The sequence below is a fragment of the Lithobates pipiens genome, unplaced genomic scaffold (genome assembly GCF_037356315.1).
Source record: "Lithobates pipiens isolate NorthernLeopardFrog02 unplaced genomic scaffold, aLitPip1_a1.2 Scaffold_16, whole genome shotgun sequence".
NCBI classification, from domain to species: domain Eukaryota; kingdom Metazoa; phylum Chordata; class Amphibia; order Anura; family Ranidae; genus Lithobates; species Lithobates pipiens.
This window is the reverse complement of record NW_027507748.1, coordinates 602,596,249-602,615,929: the sequence shown is the minus strand read 5'-3', so window position 1 is coordinate 602,615,929 and position 19,681 is coordinate 602,596,249. Positions and strand designations below refer to the sequence as shown.

General features: G+C 48.8%; 1 protein-coding gene across 1 annotated transcript in view; it reads right to left on the bottom strand.

The window, feature by feature from the left end:
• The window catches only part of MPHOSPH8 (M-phase phosphoprotein 8), a 121,367-nt gene that overhangs the window by 60,707 nt on the left and 40,979 nt on the right, over window positions 1-19,681 (bottom strand). The gene's annotated exons all lie outside the window — the stretch shown is intronic.

The window sequence follows — 19,681 nt, the reverse complement described above, 5'->3', positions numbered from 1 at the left end:
TACGTCGGGACTCGAAAAACGACGTCCTATACACTGCAATGCAACCTTCGGCGTGTAAATCCTTTCTGAGCATGCGCGGAACTTAGTTTGACGAACAAGCCTACACACAAGCGGACTGTCCGCTCAAACCAAGTTTCAGCGGACAGTCTTACGGAAATTCCGAAAAACTTTGTTCGTCAGACTGTCCGCTGAAACTGTCCGCTGAAGCCCACACACGAGCGGACTGTCCGCTGAAACACTGTTCAGCGGACAAAGTTGGGCGAACAGTCCGCCCGTGTGTACGCGGCCTTACTCTGGAAGCTGGCTTCCTTGCATCAATGAAGGTATCACTGAGCCTGAAAGCCTATGATTCTTCAGAATGTGGGTTTCCATAGCCAAACCGTTAAATTTAGCATTTTTAAAGTAGGATGGAACTCTGGTCTTGCGATAGCAGGTCTGGACGTGGCGGTAGGGCAATGGGGCCCCTACCACCATCTTTACCATTTCTGGATACAAAGATCTCCTGGGCCACAAGAACTACTGACTTCCTTTCCCGCTTGATCCTGCGAAAAAGTTGAGGTAGCAGCAGAATAGAAGGGAATTCATAAAATCAGTGAAAACTGATCCCACGGGGTTACGAATGCATCTATTGCGCATGCGAGTGGATCCCTTGTTATGGACACAAAGTTTTATATAAAGAAAATAGGGTGGGACTTTAAATGAAGCAAAGCTGCAAAGTAGGTATGCAAGGACATATCTGAAATTCATTGGCTAAAAAAGAAAAAGAAAAAAAAAAGAAAAAATTGAGGGTAAGAAAGAATAGCATGAGTAATAGTATAAATTGATTGTATTTCATACATGTATACACACACATATTCCAACATGATTTACAATGGTAATCAACATCTCGTTAAAAAATGCATGGTTATAAAAGACAGAAATAATCTTCAATTGATTGAAGCATAAGACATTGTAGATAAAGTCAGAAAGAATTTCAGACACATGCTTGCAAATTGTAGCATAAAAGCGCTCTACGTGGAGCAGTTCCAAGGTTAAAATTATCTGTCGCAGAGCGCTGCCTCCACCCGGCTGTGGCCCGGGGCTCCCTGCACCCCTGAGGATGCTCCTTGTCAGCCATTCTCTGTTTACTCTCCAGTGACCGAACACCGACTCGCTGCCAGCCTGACCAGCCGCAGCTCCCTGAGACTAGACCCCGGCCGCCACAGAATCTCCCCTCCCCCCCTTTTTTTGTCTTGACACAAAGTTGTTGACTTTGTTGTTGAACCAGGACACAAACAGATCTACATCTGGTAACAATCTTTGGCATATAGCCAGGAAGATGTAGGGGTGAAGGGACCATTTCCCGGGAACAGCTGCTGGCAACTTAAGTAGTCTGCCTGCCAGTTCTCTAACCTTGGAGTGAAGATTGCCGATATGCACGGCACCCGTTTTTCTGCCCAGGTTACATAGTTGGTCAGGTTGAAAAAAAAAAAAAAAGACACAAGTCCATCCAGTTCAACCTTAAAAAACAATAAAATAAAAAATATTGTACAATCCAATATACCCAATTTTATACCCACAGTTGATCCAGAGGAAGGCAAAAATAACCCAGCAGAGCATGCTCCAATTTGCTACAGCAGGGGAAAACAAAATTCTTTCCTGATCCCCCAAGAGGCAATTGGATTTTCCCTGGATCAACTTTACCTATAAATTGTTAGTACCCAGTTATATTATGTACATTCAGAAAAGTATCCAGGCTTTTCTTAAAGCAATCTACTGAGCTGGCCAGAACCACCTCTGGAGGGAGTATTCCACATTTTCACAGCTCTTACTGTGAGGAAACCTTTCCGTATTTGAAGAAGAAATCTCTTTTCCTCTAGATGTAAAGAGTGCCCCCATGTCCTTTGGGTTGACCATAAAGAGAATAACACCAAGTTCACTATATGGACCCCTTATATATTTGAACATGTTGATCATATCCCCCTTATTCTACCCTTAAGAGAATAAATTCAGTTCCTCTAATCTTTCCTCATAGCTGAGCTCCTCCATGCCTCTTATCAGTTTGGTTGCCCTTGTCTGCACTCTCAAGTTCCCGGATATCCTTTTTGAGAGCTGGTGCCCAAAACTGAACTGCATATTTTAGGTGAGGTCTTACTAATGATTTGAACAGGGGCAAAATGATATCTATCTGGAGTCCATACCTTTCTTAATATAAGAAAGGACTTTGCTCGCTTTGGAAACAGCAGCTTGGCATTGCATGCTATTGACCTTATGATCTACCAAAACCCCAAGATCCTTCTCCACTATGGATCCCCCCAGTTGTACTCCCATTAGCATGTATGATGCATGCATATTCTTAGCCCCCAAGTGCATAACTTTGCATTTCTCAATATTAAACCTCATCTGCCGGGGGGCGTGTCCGGATGTAGAGGGGGGAAGACGTGTTGCTGAGGAGCTCCGCGGATCCTGCTTCAATCCGTCACGCCGCTGCATCGCCGACAGCCTGGAGAGTTCTGAAAGTCTCCATACCAGCTACCAGACATCTCTCCCATCCAACCCAGCAGGAATTGGCCACATCGGCCAGACGGGAGCGGTTCCACGCCGTGGGGACCCACCGCCATTTTGAGGCCTACGGAGCCTCCGCAATCCGCGGGCTCGCATACCGCGATCGGCGGACCGGGAGGCGACGAATCCGGCCATCCCGGTTCCGGCTGACCCTGGGAGCGTGCTGAGCTGTGTGGGGCCCTCATAGGCCGTCGGAAGACCCGTCAGCGGCCGATTCCGGGCGCCCGAGGCCCGCCGCCATCTTGCGGCCTACTCCACCACGAACCAGCCTCCGGACCCCTATCAGGTACTGTGATTGTCCTGGGCAGGCTTGCTCCCACCTGGCCATCATCTCTGCCCCAGCCGTGCCAAGCCGGGCTGCCTCCCCTGTGCCGCCCACCCCCCCGTGCCCCGGTAGCGCTGGACCCCTCCTCTCTGTTATACCACCTCTGCCCTGGAAATAGGGGGCTGTCTCTCTGGTGAACTTGTTTGTGCACAGCAATGCTGAACTACCTCCTTGGGCTATTGTCTATGCTGCAGCAATACTGAACTGCATACCTGCACTAACATTTGTGCCATAGCAATACTGAACTGCATCCCTGTACTAACATTTGTGCCACAGCAATACTGAACTGCATCCCGGTGACACCATCTGTGCCGCAGTGGTACTGCACCATCCCCCTGGGCTACTGTTTGTGCCACGGCCACAATGTGTTGCCTCCCTGTGCCAACTTCTGTGCCACAGCAATACTGAACTGCCTACCTGTGCTATTTTCTATGCTACAGCAATACTGGACTGCATCCCTGTACTAACATCTGTGTTATTGCAATGCTGCGCTGCATATCTGTGACATTGTCTGAGCTGTAGCAGTATTGAACTACCTCCCTGCTCTATTGTATGGGCCACAACGCTACTCTACTGTCTAACTGTGCCTACATCTGTGCCATAGCAACACCGAACTGCATTCCTCTGCTAATGTCTATGCCACACTGATACTGAACTGCCTTCCTGGGCCACATCAAGGTTGCACTGCCCCCCCTGTGCTGCCACCTGTGCAACAGCAATACTGAACTACCTCCCTGTACTGCCATCTGTGTTTCAGCAATGCCGACCTGACTTCCTGTGCCATCATCTGTGTCCCGGCAGCACTGACCTGGTTCTTTGGGCATGAAAGGAGGCAAGCACAACTCCAGACGGAAGACTTCCTCTGCCCCGGCATCATCCCCGCAGCACGCGGGGCAGCCCCCTTCTGCTAGTGCCAACATGGCAACCCAAACTCCGCCACAGGATCCGGCCACCGTGGAGGAAGGCAGATTTCAGGCGCTGATGCAGGCTATCTCGGGCTGCAAAACGTCCCTGACAGCAAAAATTTACCTCCAACAGACAGATGTGGGGTTGGTGCGCCGTGATATGGACAAGTTTCGGGAGCGGATGGGGGGAGGTTGAGCGGCGGGTCGGTGACACTGAAGATACCCTCAGGGATCACCGGGCCTCCCTCCATACTCTCCAGGTGTGGGCGCAGGCGCTGGAGTCCCGAGCGGAGGACAGTGAAAATAGGAGCAGAAGGAACAAACTCCGCGTGGTGGGCCTACCGGAGGGGGAGGAGGGACAGGGCCCCGCAACCTTCGCTGAGCATCTTCTCCGCACTCTTCTACCAGCAGCGGTGTTCTCTCCTCACTACGCGGTGGAGAAGGCCCACAGGATGCCATCAGTGCGGGGACCACCCGGTGCCCCACCTAGCACCTTTATCATGCGTGTACTAAACTTCAGGGATCGGGATTTGGTCCTCCGCGAGGCGCAGAAAGTCCCTGAGCTACGGTTTGCAAATGCCCGTCTCATGCTATTCCCGGACTACTCCGTTGAGACACAGCAGCAGAGGAAGACTTTTGACCATGTCAAGGCCCAGTTACGAGCGAGAAACATTAAATATGGTATGCTGTTCCCTGCACGCCTTCGGGTGATCGATGGGGAGTCCACCTGCTACTTTACTTCGCCGGAAGAGGCTTCACAATGGCTGGACAGTCTACCCAGGCCCCGGTAACTATGGTGTCCTTTACAACCTACGCTTCTACTATTGTTCCATGATGTCTCCTGCTCTTTTTCCCCTCCCCCTTATTTACTGATTTCTCTGATGTACCACTTTACTGAGGACGACTGTGTGCCTTGTTTCACTTTACATTACTGCACATGTTGGAATGGTTTTATAGTGGTAACTTTCTCGGGTGGGACCCCCACTGCTGGCGGGGGTTGCTGCTGGCAGACGGGGCCTCTAGGCTGGTGCCAGGGAGGGGACAGAGTGATACTTGTCTCCACTCGGGCCCAGAAATGCTGTGTTCCCCTGGCGTTCATTTGCGGCAAGTCTCGCTATGACTCAGATGAAGCTGCTGTCCTGGAATGTCCGGGGCTTGAATGAGAAGTTGAAACGCTCCTTGGTATGGGCCTATCTTAAGCAACATAGCCCACATGTGTGCATCCTGCAGGAGACACACCTTGTGGGGGGTAGGATCTTAAGCCTGCGGAGGCAGTAGGTGGGTAGGGGTTATCACTCCACTTATTCCTGTTACGCCAGAGGGGTTAGCATATTGATACATAAATCCCTGACGTGTGAAATATTAAATGTGCAGCTGGACCCGGGGGGCAGATATGTTATCCTGCATGCTGTGATAGACACGGTGGAAATGGTAATTGTGGGCCTTTATATCCTGCCACCGGCTACCACTGCCCTGTTGAAGCTTCTGGTTCCCCTTATCTCTAGCTACCCCACTGATAACATTATTATCGCGGGTGACTTTAATATGGTTCCAAACCCTGCACTGGATAGGATGTCCCTAGGGGGTGGAGTAGACTCCCCGCTATCAAAATGGGCAAACCTGTATGGCTTTACTGATGTTTGGCGGTGGCGAAACCCAGGAGAGAGGGCCTACACATGTCACTCTACATCCTATAGAGCTATGTCACGGATTGACCCAGTGTTGGTTAGTGGCGGAATGCTCTCACGGGTGCGGGTGGGGGACATGCTTCCACCTTTCAAATGCTGACTTCACCCACGGAGAGAATATGGCGCTTATCCAGGTACTGGATCTCTGATCCACTGGTGGAGATAGAGATTTCTAAACATATCCAGACCTATTGGCTGGCAAATGCAGGTTCGACCTCAGCACTTACTGAGTGGGATGAGTTTAAGGCATATATAAGGGGGGCATACCAATCCTCTATAGCTAGGGCCCGGCACGATTCGGCGATCACCTTGGCGGAGGCTGAGGCATCTGCCAGGGAGCTGGAGGCTCGTTTCGCCTCCACCCAGAACCCCGTTACCTATTTAGACATGCAAACGGCCTACAGGGAGGTGATGCTTATTAGGGTGGCGGGGGCGAACAAGCAACAACTGGCTCAGACGCACCGCATTTTTGAGCGGGGGGGGAACCGGTCGTTTGCTAGCCTGGTTGGCTAGAGAACAACAGCCTACCACCTCTATTGCCCGTATGGGGCTTGGATGGCACGGTGCTGGTGGACCCCTCACTCAAATGCCCGGTTTGCCTCCTACTATAGTGATCTTTATAGCTCTCGAGTAGACTACTCTGAAGCGGACCTTGACCGGTTCCTGTATACAGTTCCCTACTCTCTCTCCTGAGGACCGAGACTCCTTGGAGGCCCCCATCGCGGAGGAGGTCCGGCGGGCGCTGGGGGAACTCCAGGCAGGGAAAACTCCAGGCCTTGATGGGATTCCTCCGGAATTCTATAGGCAGTATGGGGACGAGTTGGTCCCCAGGCTGCACTCTATGATAGTCCAGTCTCTTCGGGGGGAGGCCCTACCGGCGTCCATGGCGGAGGCGATTATAGTGGTTATACCCAAACCGGGTAAGGACCCGGAGCTGTGTTCCTCCTATCGCCCTATATCCTTACTTAATGCCGACGCCAAGGTGCTTACTAAAATCTTGGCGCGGAGATTAAATGAGGTTATCCTTACCCTGGTCCATGAGGACCAGTCGGGTTTCATGGCAGGCAAGGGTACGGATATCAACCTTCGGAGGTTATACACGGTTCTGGGATCTGATGCCCATCTGGCCCCGGCGGATGCAGTAGCCTCCCTGGATGCTGAAAAAGCATTCAACTCCATCGAGTAGGAGTATCTTTTGGGGTTCTGCTCCGCTTTGGCCCCAGATTTGTTTCCTGGGTGAAGGCTATCTACGGTGCCCCTAGGGCGCTAGTGCGCACTGGATCGGTCATCTCTCCCCTTTTCTCCTCCGCAGGGGTACTCGACAGGGATGCCCGCTCTCTCCGGCGCTTTTTGCCTTAGCTATAGAACCAATGGCCATCATGATTAGATCTTCCACGATGATCGGTGGCATCCCCTTGGGCCCTGTGGAGGAGAAAATTTCCCTTTATGCTGATGATACCCTTTTGTACCCCCGGGAGGTGTCCACGTCACTGGAGGAAGCCCTCTCCCTTATCGATACCTTTGGCAGGTATTCAGGGGTTCGAGTAAACTGGGACAAGTCTGTCCTGTTTGCTCTTCACCCCTCGGAGGCTGGGCTCCCGATTAGCGCCCCACTGCAACTGGTCACCCAGTTTAAATATTTGGGGGTAATAAGTTCACCTATTTGTTTCGGCAAACTCCAGTGCATATTCCCCAGGCCTTCTTTCGAAGGTAAATAGTCTGATTATTTCCTTTATCTGGAACGGCGGCACCCCGAGGATAGCGCAGAGCACGCTTCAGCTTCCGCTCTCTTTGGGGGGGGTTTGGCTTTACCGTGCTTTGTGAAATACTACTGGGCCGCGGTCTTGGTAACGGTGCGGTGGTGGCTGTCGGTTGAGCCGGCAAACCCTGCGGCTACCCTTGAGGCGGCACTCTTGGGCTCTTACTCCGAACTCCGGGGTCTGGTTCACAGAGGTCCTAAGTCCAATCCCGGGGTTACCTCCTCGATGCGGACCACACTGAGGGTTTGGGATATAGTTAGGGCTAGAATAGGGAAACCGCATAGTTGGTCCCCAGATACTCCGCTGGGGGGGAACCCGCGGCTGCCCCACTTTCGAACCATTCCGGACCCGATGTTGTGGGCACGGAGTGGTATCAAAACCTTGGCGGATGTTTCCTGCCCGCAGGGGTTGCTTCCATATGATGAACTGAAACGTAGGTACGGGCTACGTAACTCCATGTTTTTTAGATACATTCAGCTCCGGCATGCCTACAGCACACAGTTTCCATGTGCTATTGCTCTGGAGGCATCCCCTGTGGAGACCATTCTGTCCCTACCAAATGAAAAGAAAACGCTGTCGACTCTATATGCAGTTCTAAATAGTATTGATACATCTGTTGTCTCCCGTCTGTTCTCCAGATGGCAGCGGGATATACCGGAATTGGCGGAGGATGATTGGGAGGAGGGTGTCCAACAATATCTACCCCTTATGATCTCCTCTAGAGACAGATACACCCAACTTAGATTTATCCACCGAGCTTACTACTCCCCAGACCGTTTAGCCAGAATTTATCCTAATAGAACTGGTACGTGTCCTAAATGTGGCTTGGCCTCTGGCACGTTCTTCCATATTGTCTGGTCCTGTGTGCATCTACAGACCTTCTAGAGGGGGGTGGCGTCGGAGATCGGCTCTATAGGCCGATTCGATGTTCCCCGTGATCCACTACCCCTTTTATTAGGGGTTGTGGACATGCTCCCAGCCCCACAGGCTAAAAAACAATTTGTATTCTACTCAGCCTTTTATGCTAGGAAAGCCATCCTAATGAAATGGCAGGACCCTAGCACCCCAACGGTTTCCCAATGGAGAGCCCTGATCAATGCGGCCTTACTGCTCTATAAGTTGACGTACCTGGGAAGGAACTGTCCCAACAAATTTGACAAGATATGGGGCCCCCGGATCAAAGAGAGACCACTCCCTTAATCACTGGGCTCCGGACGGTGTGGGAATCTTTAGCTGGGAGGGTGGTAGCGGTGGGGAGGGCCGGGGACTCTGTCTGCCCGTTTAAGTTGTGTTGGGATGATTTGTGTTTGCTATAAATGTTGGTATCCCACCTGTGCTGATGAGCGGCCCACGGATCTTACTCTCTGAGTGCAATTCCGGCTTATTGGACACACTGCCTAAATGTACTCCGTAATCTGATGTGTTGCTATGCTGCTTTGTCCCGATTTGACTTTTTATTTCTCTTAATGTACCACTGTAAACTGCCATAATTATCATTAAAAAACTTTATGTTAAAAAAACAAAAAAAACCTCAATTGCCACAGTCGCCCAATTAGACGGTGCATTGAGGTCGGCTTGTAAGGATGTTATTCCATAGCTTGGTGTCATCTGCAAAGACAGAAAATGTTACTTTTGATCCTAGACCCAATATCATTTATAAAGATATTAAAAAGTAAGGGTCCCAGCACCGAACCTTGGTGTATACCACTGATAACATTTTATTAGGATATGGTTTACCTTTCTCTCTCTGGGATGCCCGACTTCTGGTGACCCCTTGGTGATTGATAGAAGCCACTGCTGTAGCACTGTCGGATTGAATCCCGACAGGAGAATTCTGCAACCTGAACGTCCAGGCTCTTAGGGCTAGACGCGCTGCCCCGAATCGCTACAATGTTGATAGGCAAGGTCCTTTTGGTTCTGGGCCATTTCTCCTGGACAGACGCTTCTTCCAGGACTGCTCCCCAACCTGAAAGTCTGCCATCTGTTACCACCTTCCAGTTAACCGGTAAGAAGGATTTTCCCTTTTGCAGATTCTCTAATAACCTCCACCAACTGAGGCTATGATGCAATTTTGGCAACACACGTATGGGAAAATCTAGTGCGTGAATCTTGTTCCAGGCTGATAGGATACTGTTTTGCAGCAGTCCTGAATTGAGCATAAGGAACTGCTTTGAATTAAGCCACCATCTTCCCCAACAACCTCATACAAAAAGGCGAATGGAAGGACCCTTCTTTGTCCTGATCCCCTGAACCAGCTCCTTTATGGCGCTGATCTTTGCCCGAGGTAAAAACACTTTCTTCTGGGCTGTATCTATGATCAGACCCAAGTACTCTAATCTTCTTACTGGCTTTAATGAAGATTTCTCTAGGTTGAGGACCCAACCTAGGTATTCCAGGTAGTTGACTGTGGTGACCATGCTTTGGGCCCAAGCGGACTACTGACTGGTCTATTAAGAGCAGGTCGTCCAGGTTTGCTATTGTTATACCTTGAGTTCTTAATTTGGCCAGAGGAAACACCCGAGGAGCAGTAGCTAGACAAAGGCAAGGCTACAAGCTGAACACTTTCTACTTCGAAACGTAGATACTTCTGGTGAGCGGGGAAAATAGGGACATACAGGTATAAATCCTTGAGGTTGATTGATGCCAGAAGTTCTTCTCCCCCTTGTAGGATGGGCTACCTGGCACTGGAGAAAGAGCTTGTTTGAACAAGGGACGTTTACTCTTAACTGGCAAAAAGGGTACTTTTCCTAATATCTTTTGGATATATTTGTCCAAATACTCCCCAAATCGCTTTTCACCACGGAAAGGAAAAACAGAGAGGAGCTTTTTGCAGGGCGCTTCGGCTGACCAACTTTCAACCATAAGATTATACGCATATGTACCAACCCAAGCGTAAAGGCAAGAGGTTTTAAGAATAGAATCTCTGATTGTGTCAATTGCAAAACACAAAGCCGCTGGCAAGCTCAGCCAACTCTTGGCCCTGCTGTTCAGGGAACACCGATTACCTGTTTCAAATGGTCTCTCAAGGACTGATATAATCCAACTGCCAAGGAGAATTTTTTTTTTTTTTCAGGAATTCCAATTTTTAGATCATCAGTTGGATCCCTAAGCATTTAAGCATCGTCAACCGGACAAGTCAAACTTTTATTCACAGAGGATATAGCAGTGTCAATTGTCGGTATACTCCACATCTTAGTAAATTTTTCCTCCATAGGATAAAGTGTTGAAAACTTTAGGAAGGAACAAGTGCTCATCTGGGTGATCCCACTGAGAATACATGAGCTTCTCTAGTAATGAATGGACAGGAAAGGCATGTAAGGCTTAAGTAGGCTTTAGTGAACCCAAAACGGGAAGTGGGCTCTTCAACCCACTCTGTTAAGGGTAGCTTAAATGTGGACCATTTCAGTAAGAGAATGCACCAGCAACTTCTCAGCATGTGAAGCTGAAGAAGGTCCTTCCCCATTTGATTCCTCGGAAGAGGAATCATCAGCCTCTTCATGGTCCCCCGAGGGGGATTCATCTTCCCTTTTCCACAGTTCCTCCGTTTGAGGATCCTGGGTGGTAGGAGGGAACCCAAAGCATTTTCTTCCACTCTGAAGATGTGATTAAAGTCACTAATCTTTCCTCTAAACCATTCATAGTTGGGGAGAAAACCCGCTTGGTTATATATAGACAGGGGCTGACGTGTCAGAAGCAATTGCAGCCCCTGATGACGCGCCCCGCGCCCGCCCCTCCCCCAATGGCTCACTCTGACCAGCCTCCCTAGATCGGGATGGTGTTGCAGAGGGAGGGTCCTTAGGGTGACCCCTTTGAGTCCTTGGTTTTTTTGGCATTTGTACCACCTCCTCTGGTCAGAGGGTACTACCAAAAAAATGCACCCACTGCTGAGCAATAGTCCAGCAACTTCCGCTGCTATTAAACTCAGCCTGATGCTTAAGTAAATGTGCGTGGGAATGCCTGTGGTAACAGACACAATCTTCACCATTCACGACCCTGTCATGGTAAAGGATCAAGTAGGGTTCCCTGCACGAAAGGGCCACCAACTGACACACTTCTAACTGGGGGGAGCAAAATGAGTTGTCCCCTGCATAAAGGTTAGGACCAGCGAATGGGAGGCTAAAGGCCTTTGGAAGAATACTGACAGGGCCGAAATCTGACCTCTGATTGTACTCAAAGCCAATCTGGTTTCCACAGCTGACTGGGAGAATTCTCTTTTCTACAAACACGTATTTCCGAGGATTCCATTTTTTTTACTTCACACCAAGCAATATAAAAGCCTTCCAGATCTTATGATAGATCTTCCTAGTGAAAGCTTTTCTAGTATTCACTAGGGTAGACACCACTGGTCCCCGAAATGCCACGGTCCTTTAACACCCTGCCTTCAATAGCCATGCCATCAAATTTAGGGACTGTAAATTAGGGTGGAATATAGGACCTTGAGACAGTAGATCAGGGAGTCGTGGAAGCGTCCATAGCCCATCTATTGTCAGTCTCACAATCTCTGGGAACCAGGGCCTTCTGGGCCAGGCTGGTGCCACCAGAATGACTGGAACCCCCTCTCCGAATCCTGCACAACAAAATGTGTAAGGAGAGGGATCAGAGGGAAAGAATAAACCAAGGCGTACTGGCTCCATGGAACTACCAGAGGATCTTGTTTGGGACACAAACTGCTGTAGCTTGATGTTGAACCTGGATGCCAGTAGGTTGACCTCTGGCCATCCAATGCTGTCAAAATTTCATGGAACACCCCTGGGTGTAGGGACCGTTGCCTCGGGCAGATCTGCTGGTGGCTGAGAATCTGCCTTCCAGTTCTCTCCTCCCGGAATATGGACTGCCGATATCATTGGCAAATGTCCCTCTGCCTAGGCTAGTATGTGGTTAACCTCCTTCAGAGCTAAAATGACTCCAGGTACAGCATTGGTGGTTTATATAGACCACTGCTGTGGCTTTGTCAGACTGAACCCTGATAGGGCAGGCCTGAAGCTCCACCATCCTGGACCGTAGGGCCAAACGTACTGCCCATAATTGCAGGACGTTGATGGGCAAGATCTGTTCTGTCCTTGACCATTTACCCTGAGCTGTGAGCCCCTCTAGGGTCGCTCCCCAGCCTGAGAGACTGGCATCTGTAGTCAGTTCTCTCCAAGTAACCGGGAGGAACGATTTTCCCTTTCGCAGGTTCTGATCCTGCAACCAGCAGTTTAGGCGAACAGATGAGTACATTGGATAATCCAGGGCTTGTCCTTCTGTTCCAAGCCAACAAGCTGTCTTGTTGTTAAAGGCCTGGAATGGAACTGGGCATAGGGCACTGCCTCAAAGGACGACACCATCCTCCCTAGAAGACTCATACAGAGCTGAATGGAGGGTTATCTAGTGCCTCTTATCTGACGCACCTGATCCTTCAGGACACAGATCCTTACGGCTTAGACCGCATCTAGGATCAGACCTAAATACTTTGAGCTGGTCTAAAGGTTGACTATTAGGTATTTATGATCCAGCCTAAGCTTTCCAAATACCAAACTGTGCAAGTTATGCTCTGTTCTAGAGCCTGCAGTGAGTGATCTCTGAGCAGGAGATCATCCAGATACCCGAGCACCAAGATCTCTTGGGCCCATAAAAGACCCAGTACTGGTGCTAGGACCTTTGTGAACAACCGGGGAGCTGTAGCAAGCCCGAAGGTTAGAGCCACAAATTGAGAAAAGGACATTCCTCTACTGCACATCGCAGAAACCATGGATGAGGCTGCAAGGAACATGTAAACACGTGTCCTTTATAAATCCATGGAGGCTAGAAAGTCTCCCATCTGGAGTGAGGCTACTACTGAGTGGACAGACTCCATCCAAAAGGACTGGATCAGTAGATACTGGTTCAGGGATCTTGGGTCCAAAATGGGCCTTGTGTCCCAGTTTGGTTTTTGAACAGTAAACAGGTTCAAGTAAAACCGTGAGCCCCTTTTCAGGTACAGGAACCTCTACAATCACCCCTTGATGCACCAAATGATGTAACCAGTCTCTATTTGGAGGATCCAAGGGAACTCTGGATCTTAGAAACCTCTGAAGGGGAACCCCCTGAAACTCCAGCTTGTAACCGTGGGATATAGTTGAGGTGACCCACTCGACCTGAACTATTGTTCTCCAAATGTCCACAAAGTGCAGCAGCCTTCCCCCCCACCAGATAGTTTTGGACCCAGGGATTTTTCTGGTCCTGGCCTTACAGCTTTCCTCTGGCTCTAGTGCCCTATTGGTGGCAGAACTGCCTTGGCACTGACACACTTGAGGAAGCAGTCCGAGAGACGCCTGGTGCTTTTCTTCACAGGAAGTAGAGAACTGTTCCCTCAGGAAATGTTTTGGATAGATTTGTCCAAATGATCACCAAATAAACGTTCACCATGAAAGTGGAAACCAGCCAATAACTTTTTACAAGGAAGCTTGGCTGACCAGTTCTTAACCACTTAACAACCGGCCCATAGCCGAATGATGGCTACAGGGCGGTTGTCTAACTCTGGGAGGCCGTCATATGACGTCCTCCCAGAATTCCGCTCTCGTGCGCCCCCTGGGGCGCGCACTCGAGAGCATCCGTGACCGCCGGGTCTGCATCACGGTAAACGGCCGCTCGTCGCGGCCGTTTACCACGTGATCACTCTGTCAAATGACGGAGTGATCACTTGTAAACAAACCGGCGTCATGTTATGACACCGGTTCCTCCCTCCCCCTCTCTGTACCGATCGGTACAGCGGAGGGGGAAGAGATTAGTGTCAGCAGCGCTGTGGGCTGCATCTGCAGTGCCCACATCACTGCTCACTGAAATTTAACCCCTCAATTCCCCGCCAATACCCAGCCATACTCGGTGATTCCCTCATAGACATACACACACACCCCCCCCCCCCCGGTGCTTCTACCGACTCGCCAATACGATCAAAAGCCAGAATCTCTTTTTTTCAGGCTTCCCAGCTTAGAGGTGAGATGTGGGGTCTTATTGACTCCATATCTCACTGTAAAGAGGACCTGTCATGCCGTATTCCTATTACAAGGGATGTTTACATTCCTTGTAATAGGAATAAAAGTGATCAAAAAATAAATTTTTGGGGGAAAAAAAAATGTCAAACTAAAATAAAGTAAAATGAACAAAAAATAAAAATACATTTTAAAGTGCCCCTGTCCCCATGTGCTCGCATGCAGAAGCGAACGCATACGCAAGTCCCGCCCACATATGAAAACTGTGTTCAAACCACACATGTGAGATATCGCTGCGAACGTTAGAGCGAGAGCAATAAAATTCTACCCCCAGACCTCTGTAACTCAAAACATGTAACCAGTAAAAAAAAAAAAAAAAAAAAAAAAAAAATTTAAAGCGTCGCCTATGGGGAATTTTAAGTAGCGACGTTTGGTGCAATTCCATGAGCGTGTGCAATTTTGAAGAGTGACATGTTAGGTATCCATTTACTCGGCGTAACTTCATCTTTCACATTATGCAAAAATTGGGCTAACTTAACTGTGTTTTTTTTTTTGGCACAAAACTTTTTTTTCCAAAAAAAAATAAATAAAAAAAATAAAAAGCATTCGAAAAATTGCTGCACAAATACCGTGCGAGATAAAAAGTTGCAACGACCACCATTGTATTCTCCAGGGTGTTTGCTAAAAAAACATATATAATGTTTTGGGGTTCTATGTAATTTTCTAGCAAATAAATGATGATTTTTACATGTAGGAGAGAAATGTTAGAATTGTCCTGGGTGCTCCAGAACGCCTGATGGCGCTCCCTGCATGTTGGGCCTCTGTATGTGGCCACACTGTGTAAAAGTCTCACACATGTGGTATTGCTGTACTCGGGAGTAATAGCAGAATGTGTTTTGGGGTGTAATTTGTGGTATGCATATGCTGTGTGTGAGAAATAAACTGATAATATGACAATTTTGTGGGAAAAAAAAAAAAAGTAAAAAAAAAAATAAAAAAATAATATCTTGATTTTGCAAAGAATAGTGGGGAAAAAAAATGACAACTTCAAAAAACTCATGTCTCTTACTAAATACCTTGGAATGTCTTCTTTCCAAAAAGGGGTAATTTGGGGAGTATTTGTACTTTTCTGGCATGTTAGCGTCTCAAGAATTGAAATAGGCCATCAGTACTACAGGTGTGATCAATTTTCAGATATTGGCACCATAGCTTGTGGACTCTAACTTTCACAAAGACCAAATAATTAGGGATGCACCGAATGGGTTTTTTGGTGCCGAAACCGATACCGAAAATGAAAAATACACTAGGCCGAAAACCGAAACCGAAACAGCACCGATACCGAAAACGACTGTTTTTAAAAAATATTTTTATACAGGAGGTGGTCAGAGACTGGCGACACGGTACAGGAGGTGGTCAGAGACTGGCGACACGGTACAGGAGGTGGTCAGAGACTGGCGACACGGTACAGGAGGTGGTCAGAGACTGGCGACACGGTACAGGAGGTGGTCAGAGACTGGCGACACGGTACAGGAGGTGGTCAGAGACTGGCGACACGGTACAGGAGGTGGTCAGAGACTGGCGACACGGTACAGGAGGTGGTCAGAGACTGGCGACACGGTACAGGAGGTGGTCAGAGACTGGCGACACGGTACAGGAGGTGGTCAGAGACTGGCGACACGGTACAGGAGGTGGTCAGAGACGGGCGACACGGTACAGGAGGTGGTCAGAGACGGGCGACACGGTACAGGAGATGGTCAGAGACGGGCGACACGGTACAGGAGATGGTCAGAGACGGGGGACACGGTACAGGAGATGGTCAGAGACGGGGGACACGGTACAGGAGATGGTCAGAGACGGGGGACACTGTACAGGAGATGGTCAGAGACGGGGGACACGGTACAGGAGATGGTCAGAGACAGGGGACACGGTACAGAAGATGGTCAGACTGGGGACATGGTACAGAAGATGGTCAGACTGGGGACATGGTACAGGAGATGGTCAGACTGGGGACATGGTACAGGAGATGGTCAGAGAGGACGTGGTACAGGAGGCATCCCCCATTGCAGCCAGTGTGTCCCATTGCAGCCCGTGTGTCCCATTGCAGCCTGTGTGCCATTTTGCAGCCAGCCTGTGCAGGGAAGATAGCCGCCTCCGCCGCCTGTTTGATCACAGCACCGGGAACATCACAGCTTTCATTTCAATAGCTGTGTGTTCCCGGCCGCGCACCGTCACACGCAGCCCCTCCCCCTTGTCCGGGCACTTTGATAGACAGATCATCTATCCAAGTGCCCGGACAAGGGGGAGGGGCTGCGTGTGACGGCGCGTGGCCGGGAACACACAGCTATTGAAATGAAAGCGGTGATGTTCCCAGGGCTGTGATCAAACAGGCGGCTCTCCTGCGCTATACACCCCCCATGATGGGCGTCACCGGGGGCGGAGCCCTGCCCCCACCCAGGCCACGCCCCATTTTCGGCTCCATTATTGGCAGTTTTTCTCTTTCGGCAAATTGCCGAAAAGGGCATTTTCGGCCGATATGTTTCGGCGGCCGAAATTTCGGTGCATCACTACAAATAATATTCACCAATTTGTACTTATTTTTACCAAAGATGTGTAGTAGTATAAATTTTGGCCAAAATTTATGAAGACAAATTACTAATCTGCTAAATTTTATAAACAAACAAAAAAATAAAAAAAAATTTCTTCAACAGAATTCAGTATTTTCTTTTATAGCAGAAAAAATAAAAAACCGAGCGGTGATTAAATACCACCAAAAGAAAGCTCTGTGTGTGAAAAAAAGGAGGACAAGTGTTGCATGACTGAGTAATTGTTATTCAAAATGTGAGAGCACCGAAAGCTGAAAATTGGTCTGGTTATTAAGGGTGTTTAAGTGCCCAGTGGTCAAGTGGTTAAGCTTTTGGAAAAAATACACTTTTTTGAATTAAAAAATAAAAAACAGTAAAGTTTTTTTTTATATTGTGAAATATGTTACGCCAAGTAAATTGATACCCAACATGTCACGCTTCAAAACTGCGCCCGCTCGTGGAATGGTGACAAACTTAACCTTAAAAATCTCTATAGGAGACGATTAAAATTCTAGGGCTAGAATTATTGCTCTCGCTCCAATACCTCACATGTGTGGTTTGAACACCGTTTTCATATGAGGGACCTACTCACATATGCGTTCGCTTCTGCACAAAAACTCGCCGGGATGGGGCGCGTTTTAAAAAATTTTATTTTACATTTTTTTTTTTTTTAACCAAGTTAAAAAAAAAATAATAATAATAATAATAATAAATTGTGTCACTTTTATTCCTAAAAGCATTACAGGACCTCTTAAATATGACGTCACTTCCGCCCTGCAGTGATATGGAGACGGGTGGGGGCCATCTTTCCCTCACTCGTTGCCATACACGGGCAAGGGATAGACGCGATCGCCACTTACCGGAGCCGTCGGCAGCGGTGGAGGCAGAGGGTACCGGATTGCAGCAGAAGGGGGGTCCTCTCTTCCGCCGCCAATAAACGTGAGCTCGCGGTGAATCCGCTGCAGAAACCACTTTTATCTTCAACCAGACCGCTCACGGAAGAAGAGGATACCGGGGATTATAGCAGCTAGCTGCTGCTATAACAACGATATCCTCCAACAAAGTACCGACGTATATCGTCGTAAGCAGGTCCGAAAGTGCTTAAGGCGTCAACAGCAAAACACAGCGCTCAAGGAATATCTGTCTTATTTTCAGCCAGATCATCCTCCCAGTTAGGCCTGTCAGGCCGTCTGACCCCGATCCTTTATCGACTGGCAGATACCAATTACTGCAACAGCTGGCTGAATAAGCAAAAGAAAAAGAAGCAGCTTTTAATTACTTGTCAACAGGGTCTTTCAAGGCCTGTGCCTTATCTACCAGACAGGTTAAATTCTTTTTTAAGGAAGAGAACGCTGCATCTACGGCTTGCATCCTCCACTTCTTAAACTTTTCATTCATGGGATATAAAAAAGGGAAAACCTTAGGAGAGACAAAAATCCTGTCAGGATGTTCCCAATCAGCATACACCGCCTGTTCCAACAGAGGGTGTAAGGGGAAGGCCTGTGCGGCCTGAAGAGGCCTTAGGGACTCCAAAGAGGACCAGGGGGGCTCAGTAACTTCTGTAAGAGGCAACTTAAAGGCAGAACGAACCATCTCGGTAAGAGACTGGATCAAAGGCCTTTGCGACTGAGAGGCAGACATCAACTGGATAACCTTTTGTCCAGATTGCTTGGAAGCAGGATAATCCGCCAGGCCCTCCACAGAATCCTGAGCTTTTAGCTCTTCCCCATCCCCAACCCATTCCTGCTCCAAACTAGGAGGCTCCAGGGAGGGGGAGGGGGGGGGATCTGTCACGCTTCTTGCCACCCTGCAAGATGGAGGCAGTTATGCCAGCAATCCTGTGCTCTAACCCAGATAGTTCTGAGGACAGTTCATCCAGATACCGGATAGGCTTAGATTGCCCGGAAGCCTCTGGTCCTTCAGGGGATACAACACTAGGGATACGACTAGGTTCATCAGAACTACTGACATAGGTGTGCCCTTCCCTGTAGCATTAGTCCCACTCCTCTTTCTTGAAGACATTTACTAGCCACAAAAAGAGTACCTGGGTGTAGTATTAACACACCTTAGAAGGGAGACTCTTTAACAGGGCTCACCAAGCCCCTATGCAACAATCATGCTAAGCAACTTTAGCCTGCCAAGCAAAACCTGGTAACCCGGGTAAGGAGAAATCAACCACTCCAAAAGTCTGATTCAGAGCCTGCTCTGTGTCCCACATATGTCTTCTGTAAGTGCTTGGCATACACAGCTCAAATAAGTTGGCTGAGCGCTGGAACGTCCTGCGCATGCATACTGTGCCGAACGGGTGTGGCTGTATTAGTGTATGGTGCTAATCTTCATGTGCCCAGATAAAGGCTATGGCGCATGTGGGGCGAAGCCACATACACCATGGCCGTCAAACTGCTGAGCACAGCGCCACTCTTGCCAACGCACGTGCACCATGGCGAACCAAGGCAAAATGGCGCACCGTCAAGGTTATATAGGTGATCACCTCCTGTCTAAAGACCTTTGGTCTACCAGTGTCCATTCACCTGGAGATAAAGTATAACCCAGTAGGTAATGAATATTAGCCTAACTGTGTCCCGCGATGTATGAAAAAGAAAGCGCTATCCTGCATGGCTGTGGGCCGTTAACTGCCAAGAGCATAAAAAAAATTAAAAATGTGTGCGTTTCACCATTGGCAACTGTACCCTAAATTCATCCGGAGACAAGTGCTGCAGTGTGTGTGTGTGTGCGCAATTTTCCCATCAAGAATCAAGCCTGGAGGCCAGCATCTACCGAAGGCTCCAACACGTGTTGGCTTTTGTTCCAGTCTATTAATGCACCATCAAGAAATGTCGCCTTTGATCAGCCCAACTAGACAGTCTTGAGGTTTAGGTTGTTTGCTAGCTCAGGCTAATGAAAGCATTGTTACATGACTTTGTTCA